This window comes from Rhagoletis pomonella, unplaced genomic scaffold (genome assembly GCF_013731165.1).
Source record: "Rhagoletis pomonella isolate Grant_MI unplaced genomic scaffold, Rhpom_1.0 Rhpom_scaffold_00011, whole genome shotgun sequence".
NCBI lineage: Eukaryota > Metazoa > Arthropoda > Insecta > Diptera > Tephritidae > Rhagoletis > Rhagoletis pomonella.
Genome location: NW_023458565.1, coordinates 13,966,446 through 13,975,347, shown reverse-complemented (window position 1 = coordinate 13,975,347; position 8,902 = coordinate 13,966,446).

The window sequence follows — 8,902 nt, the reverse complement described above, 5'->3', positions numbered from 1 at the left end:
CGAAAAAGTTGCCCAAAATTGGACTTTCCGAATGGACCACCTAAGATTTTAATTTTATGCGTTTTTTTTAAAAAAAAAGGTATCAAGCTCTTAAAAAATCACCCGTTAGAAATTATGGCGTATCTGGCTACAGCTGTGTTGGTTTTGTAGTTATTTCAACGAATCAAATAGGCACACTTAAGCTTACAATTACCCCTCCTAATTTGAAAGCTTATTTTGAGGGGATTTTGAATTCATACAAATTGTCATCCTTGGAAAGTCGTAAAAATAGCCAAAAATTAAATATCGTTGAACCATCGTGAAAAGAGTACTAAACATCCTTCCTATTTACTTAGACGACTAAATTTTGATAACTCACATTTATCCCCACTAAATACAACTTTACTGTTCAAAAAACTAAATACTTTTTTATGCAATGATTTCAATACTCAAAAGCGTAAAACGTCTATTTTAACTGGACTAAATATCACTCATACGCCATGGCTTGCGGCTGAAAAGAAATTTAATCTTAAACATCCCCAGCGCACAGTGCTTCTCTTCCATATAAAATGTGGGCAAAAATTTAATTATGGACGGGTTTAAATGAAAATCCTCTTTTTAGCTAAATTCAAAAATGCAATTGGTTTTTGGATAAATTTCATACTTTCACTGTAAATGCAGTTCGAAGTTGAAAATTTAGGTTCTTGTGGCGTTTACATAGGTATGTACATATAGTTCGTTGTATTTTCAAAAGTGAGGTGTCAAATGACAGTGCTTAGCCTGTAGATGTGCAATAAAGTTTTTTTAATTTTTAAAAAGGGTTGCCACCTGTTACAAATTTTATTAAAATTATTTAATAAGTACAATATGGGTATCAATTGAACTAGTCTTGAAAATACTTTACCTCTAAATGACACATAGAATGGTTGCCACATGTTTAACAATTCAAATTCACTTTAATTAAGGGAATAAGGTAACTGAAATATGTATATCAATATGAGTATCAGACAAATGAAAAAATTTGACATATTTAGCAAGAAATAAGTGGAGAGTAAAAACAGTCCTGAGTTAATTTAAGAGTCCAGTAATTCAAAAGGAATGTAATCAGAACAAATCACTGATTGACAATGTATGTATTTGCAATAAAACAACATATACGATAGCGTAATCCTATGGTTTGACGTAATTATTATTTTAGTTTAACTAAATTCGACTTTAAAAACAGGTGGCAACCCTATTCGTAATATTTTTAAGCTGAAACCTTCTTAAACCTCTTTCGTCTGACTCCCTTATGGTGATACCTATCTATTTCAATTACCTAATTCCTTTAATGCAAAGGGAATTTGATTTTTTAAACAGGTGGCAACTCTGTGCATGTAATTAATACTCATTTCGATTGATAGCCATCTCTTAATAATTCATTTAACTTATAAAAAAGTTGTATCTAATTTTTTAACAATCTAATTTTTTTACAGGTGGCAACTCTTAAAAAAAATAAACCTTCTATTGTCCACAGGTCAAGCTTTTTAATCTGACACTTCGTTTTTGAAAATGGAACGAATCGTGCAGATCTCAAGACACTGACAAAAAATGAATAAGTTATTTTATGCATTAGCGAAAAACGCATTACTTCAGAAAGTTCAAAAAATTACCAGGTTTTTATTTCTTCTTTTGGAAGCTAAAAGCCCGTACTATTTAATAAAATAATAAAAAATAACCAATTTTTACATATATTTTTTATTCATTCCATTCAAATTTATCATTTTTGAAATTTTGTTTAAAAAAATTGTTTTTTTTTGGAACACCGCAGGGACACCCTGTGTTTATTTTTATTCCAAAATTTTAATTCCTGTAATTCTGTACTATCTATATGGAAACAAGAAACGTCAAACCAATATTTTATTTCAAAGAATATGTTTTTGACATTTTTTTCTGTGAAGAGCTTACGCATGGCTATGCTCTTATTAAAATTCTTAGTATAAAATTTGTCCACTTTAGTGGCTTCCTGGCGGCACTTAGGCGGCACTGTGGAGCGATCCCAAATCTTGTTTATTACTACAAAACAAGTTAATAAAATAATAAATAAATAAAATAAAACAAAAATTTTTTAATATACCGCGCTTTTATAAAGGGACTAAAAATTAGAAAATAATATTTCTCAGTCCCATAGAATTGGTTTTGGCAACTTTTGATTTTGAAATTTAGCAAAAGTCAGTATAAACATTTATGTGAGATTGAAAATGGAAAGCGTGGGCCGCATGCAATACAAAGCATTCGATTTAATTGACAATATTTAGTCAAACTACATAGCATAGACCAAATATTTCTACAGGGAAAGTACAAATTTGAGATCGATTTTAAGCGGTCGTTATTCATATACCCTTACATGTGCATACATATATTACTTTTCATATCAATTCAAGTCTATTACAAGCGCCCCACGCTTTTCATTTGCAATTTCATAGATTGTTTATAATGACTTTTGCTAAAATTTCAAAATCAAAAGTTATCAATATAAATTCAATGGGACTGAGAAATATTATTTTCTACTTTTTACTCCATTTATAAAAGTGTGGTTATTAAAAAGTTTTTATTTTATTTTATTTATTTTCTTCTGGGGTTGCTATTGGTCACATGTGTCTTGGATAGGTGAGCCTCGTGTCAACTCAGCGAGCGCTTGGCGAAAATCAGGACATGTGCGATTGCAGCGTCCTTCTGGCCGAGAGTGGACAAGGGCAGTCGAGGGCACTCCTCATGCATAAAAAGCCACAGCTCTCACTCTTGGTGGGGGTTTTACCGGGCCACTGTCCAATCGGTTCTCGGTAAGGCTGCAAATTTAACTGAAACTGTATGTCGCCTTCTCGGGTGCTCTGCGTTTGCGAGGCTCAGGTTTCACATACTTTATAGCCCCGAGGAGCTCTTTTAGACATTGAAATTAACCGAATTCGTAATTACATAATAGGCTTGAAGGGTTTTATCCATTAAGTGTTGGTTGCCGTTCAGAATGTGGTATCCTAATTGTCTAAGTTAGTCCCTAACTTTTGGAACTGCAACCCAACCTAGCCCAATCTAACCAAGGCAATGTAGCTCAAATTAAAGTCTCATGAGTGCTAAAAACAATTCTATGTAAAAAAAAAATATATTGCATAAAATAGATTGCATAAAAAAAATATATTGCATTTTCATCCAATGTGTGGCGTAATCAGTCTGTAATTTACCGTACCCGCCATCAAATCGCCATCAACTTTAAAAGTCACGAAATGCAATCAAAATATTCCACAAAATTTAAGCGTACTTTATGGAGAAAAAAAAATTAAAAATGCATACTCGATGCGCATTAGTCGATGTTGCAAACATCCTTTTAAACTCAGGTGGCTTAACTTTAGCTCTTCCCCAGCCGAGAAGCTTTAAATCAAATTTCCCATGGATATGAGTCAGGTACCATTCGCGCATATAATGTTGCCTTGTACTTGCACAAGTGCGTGTGTGTGTGTGTGTGGAGGCGCTTATGTCCCATGCGATGCAAGCAAATTTATAATCACTAGCACCTAACCGGCTTTTAGCTCATTTATTTTCCATACGTCTCGTTTTCCTAAGCTCTATTGTGCGACACCAGGGATGTTGCGAACATGTATATGCATTCGCATTCGCATCAAATGATACGTATGTTTTGCGAATGCAAATGTGTATATGGGCACAGAGTCCACTCTCTCTCTCTGGTTAACACCCATCTCCGGTTAAACATCATTATCGACGTCTTCGACTCCATGTAACGCCAATAACGATGTTTAACCAGAGATTAGTGTTAACTAGACATTGAGTAACAGGCCCTAAGTCTAACTATCTAGGATGCGGACAATAACCGAATTTTAGCTTCAGGTGCTAAACGGTTACGTAGCATATCAAACAAAATTGATGGGCCTTCAACAAGTAATGTTAAAAGTCTTATAAGCAACCTAGAAACAATTTTAGATTCCTCCAACGAAAGCAAAGGCTCGGATGTAGAATCTGGAGACGTTAAAAATGTGAAATTAACGCTCAATTTTAAAGAAATACGAGCTCATCTAGGTGAAAATCCTCTAGACTGACAAAATTACTTATTTTGAAATATACCCGTAATATGCCTAAAGCTCGTTTTTTTTCGGACAAAAAACTGTACGTTACTGCGAAAAATTCCCGTTTCGCAGTATCTCCATTAAAAATAAAAGCATTACAGTCGAGTACGTTTTCAAACAGTTTTCAAATAAAATAAAGGAATTCCTGATATGATGTGTACCGTACACCCCGAGACAAAATGATATGTCTAAAAAAAATCATGTAAATCCAAATTTCTCACTTTTTACAAAAATTAAAAAAAATGTTAAAAAGTTGCACAACAACAATATTGTAGTTTAGAATAGTATGTTCGGCAAAAAAATAACCAAAAATCAATGCGAATTGTAAGGCTATTGAAACTTGCACAAAATTGCATAGCTGGACTTTTTCCAAAAATTATGAATACAAAGTTCGTTGTTGTGCAATTTATTTAATTTCTCTACAAAATTTAAAATTTGGATTTATACGGTGTTAAGTATCACATGATTAACTAGACCTTGATATAAACTTAATAAACATTAAGCAAACGTCGGGAAAATAGTCAAAACTGGTTAAGAGGACGTGTCCCCATTTTTTTTTTTACATAACAGCTTATACTTGTATGCATTTTCATAATGTTTCCATGAACACTGTATGTATATTAAAAAGTTTTTAGGCAGCAAAAAAGTCTAAATGCAGTATTTTGGAAAAAAACGCAGTATCCATTTTTGGAAACCAAAAAGAAAATAATAATACTGCCAAAAAAGTATAAGTACGAGCGTTAGATATGCGCCTTTTGAACTTTGACTTCTAGATTAAAACACTGTATAGGTTAAGCACTCGCTCAATGTTTTAATAATATACCTACAAAATTTTTAAGTAATAAAAACGATGACCTAAGTTGATTATAGCTTTTTTAATGATATTCCTAACATTCGCATTCGCACATTCGCATTCCGAAAATGCGCATTCACATTCGCGAATGTAAAAAATATGACATTCGAAACATCCCTAATACACACATAAACGCATACACGCATGTGTACATTGACGCTCCCATGTATACAATAACTACATATATATGTATGTACGTCACGCAATGTGATACGCTTTAGGTACTCATGCCGTTATCTATACACCTTCATGTCAGTCAGCCTGCTTGGTTGCCTACTTATCTATGACTGCGTCTGTGTGTCTATGTTTGTCTACGTTTGTATGCCAACGACTGCTTGTCTGTATTTGCATAAAAAAAACGAAACGTGCGATAATAGCGCAATTTTTGTTCATTTTGACACCTTGCCTGGACGCTCGTGTGGATGCTTTTGTGTGCGTTATTCATGCCGTGGATTAAGTTTCCCAAACAACGAGCGTCGTGTGAGCATAAGCATTAGGCACGTCTCTGTCTCTCACCTTCGATGTGTGCGTCTAATGAATTTGTAAGCACATAAGTGGGTGTTTAAAGTTGAAAGTACATAAGTGACTGTTTTGGTAATTTAATTCTCTCGCTTAGCAGACACAATAGAGGCAAACTTTTTCAATCAGTTTTTGTTTCGTATTTCAGGAATGAGTATGGAAATCGCTTTAAATTATCTTTTTCATGATTGGCTTAATGATCGTGATAGGCAAGTGATTTTTAGTGAGTTCAATAAAGTGCTTTTGTGCATTTGCTTCGAACGGATGAGCTGGCGCTTAACAAAATAACATCAAACAGGTATGCTCGTTTTGCTAGAAGAATTTCATTATCGAAACAAATTTGTTTCAGCTAGGTATGCAAAGCTGGCTTTCAGACAGCTTTCTTTGTTGTTTAAACAATGCATAACATAATTGTGGCTCGTGAAAAGTTAAATGGTAACTTTTGCAATTTATCTCCTTTTCCACCTGGCTTAGCAACAATAATAAAAAATACGATCTTTTACCAAATCAAATAAAGAGATAATGACAGCGCAAATGTCTGGTTAAAATTTTAGGATATTCATATTTTTTTTGTTATGAAATTTCAATTTTCACTAATGTGTGTTGGCAAATTAAAAATTCATCAGCATGTAAGTATGTATATTCCAGCATGAAAAAATAATAGCGCAAAAAAATAAATAACGTTTGAATCGATAACTTTTTTGAAAAAATGTCGATACCTATGTGTAATTGTTTCGATATACTTACATTAGGGCGGGTCAAGCTATTTTGGCTATGCACGTTTAGCATAGGAGGATTCTATGTGTAATTCTAAGTGAATTTCCCGAAGAAACCATGAGTCTTAAATCAATTTGGAGTTGGTCAAATTGCGAAAATAGGTTTTGAAGAAAATGTGAAAATGTCAAATGTAATTACAGCCTTGTGCGGGGCTGCGCGCCACACTTCATCCAGCTGAGTATTGATAAATTTAGCAACCGAACCAGTTTTGGACAGTGGCTCAGATTTTTCTTAGACTTTGATATCTGTATGTCCTGACACCGTCTTTAAGGCTACTTAAAATAAGCCACAAATATAGCGAACACTTCTACCTGAAGATAGTAGTCTTGGCTGTAATGCCTCCCCAGCTGCCAACCAGTAGTCAGTCAGCACATGGTGGATCCATTTTGTAGAACCGCTTGCGGACAATACCATTTTATTCTACCGCAGCCTACCCGTCAACTTGCGTCCTATTTAAAAATCATGTTTTCCTAATAGGCAATGATCGCTTATAGTTTCTACAACCCAAAACACTTCTATCCTTGATTTATTTAGCAGAACCACGGCCCTGCTGGAAATATGCTGGTTTTGTTTGCCAGTCGTAGGGAGTTAGTTATACCAAGCTATTCAAAATAGACTGGTATCTCTACATCGTGGTCTAACGTTGCAAATTTCCCTCTCTCCTTTCCCATCTAGATTGAAACCACGCCTCTATATTTAAGCCATAGAAAATCCTCATTTTTATTTTAGAATCAATGTAGCATGGCCAGCAAGTATTTCACAATGGAAGATTCTTGCCGTCTGCAGATGAAAGTGGAGTAGTTTCTCCCTCTTAGTGTACACAATGAAAACATCAAATGTGAACTCTCCTCAATACTCAAAGAAAAGCTCTATCCGATCCAACAAAACCGCCACTGGCACATTAGCTCCCCCATATTAGTATCAGGTAAATACCCGTTGAATCAATATGGGGCCTCCTGTTCCTCCTGTTCCTGAGGACAATTTGCTTGCTCCATCTTAAAATTTTGGAGGCCTTCTTCACTCGAGAAACTCAAATAGTTTTAATTCAATGTCATCTAAACGTTGTTGTCCTATCTCCACTACTCTTTCTATCAGACATCAATGTCGTAATTTAATGAACTAATATTGCATCTTTAAAACTGGATGAAGAGATACACCTTACGTCAGTTTTACTGCTCAATGCACAGTGAAGGCAATTCTGTCATTATTTACTGTTCAAGGTTGGCAAGTAGTTTCCATAAAACAAACTTCCTAATGAATGCCACCAATTTAATGCGAAAACAAAAGGTGGTGAACGGGTGAAATGAAATACGCAATTCAACCAAAGCAATCCTGAAGGATATCATTACGAATAAGGACGTGTAATGAAGATGGCACTGCTAAAGTATGTATGTATGTATGTATATTAGTGTGTGTATGAGTATTATGTAGGTAAGAGCTTTCAGAGAATTCTATGCTTTTTATCTACCCAGCAGTTCATTTGTTGGAAATGTGCTTGACATTATCTATTTAGGAAATAATTTACATTAATTTTTTTGACATCTTCCAATAAAAAGCTGAGGTTTCCAGCAACATGCAATCAATCCCAACAAGTTTTTTTTATCTGTCATTTTAGAATTATTTGAATAAAATAACGAATAAAATCACACGTCTTTAAGTGTCTAATGTTGCATACTTCTAGGCGCACTATTTATCTTCGGTCACAAGTTGGTGATGCTGAACAAAAGATAGTACAAGCCTTAGAATCGTAAACCGAACTATTTTTAATATAAAGCTTGTATATTACCTATAGACGACGATATTACAGTGCCGATATTCTAAAAAGTAAGATTGTTAAAATATTTTAAGTTTTTAAACCTACACCTACAACTAAAATAGACATTACAGACTAAGACGAAATACATAGAGTCCAGTCTTGCGACCAGTGCGCTTTTTAAAGGAGACTAAACTTTTCTACTGGTTTTCTAAGCAAAGTTCAAACAGATTTGTGCGGGTAAAAATAGAGCGAAAATGATTTAGACGACGTTCATGGGCATTAAATGAAAGTAATTGCATTTCATATGTATACATACATACAGAACGCAATAATTAAAACAAAGTCAGCGCTGCTGCATTTTATATGCAAGAAAAGTATGTCAATTGCAAGGCATCGTTATATTTTTTGTATTTTCTGTGAAAGCGTGTGAGGCAGCAATAATTTAATGGTATTTCTATAAAACAAGGAAATATTTATGTCTGCAAAACTTTGAACTTTGCATGAATACGTATGTAATTAAACAAACCTACAAACATATGTATATGCATTGTGCCTTTCATTAATTAACCGAACACAATCTAAGCCTTTGGTGCATGGAAATAACTACCCAACAAATAACTGGCATTTTCTGCATACAACAAAAGCAAAGAGTAAGCAAAGAGTAAACAAAATGATAATAGAAAATGCATAAAATTGAGGCAATTTACAAACAAAACAAAAACTACGCCCTGCTGGGGGTTGGCCAGAATTCATGAAGCATATTAGCCTTTTACAAAACGGGTACATATATACTCGTATGTACACATGTCGTTACGGTGACCATATTTTAGAAATAAAAAATACGGTATAAGTTTTTTATGTACATATAACGGGTGATTTTTTTGAGGTTAGGATTTTCATGCA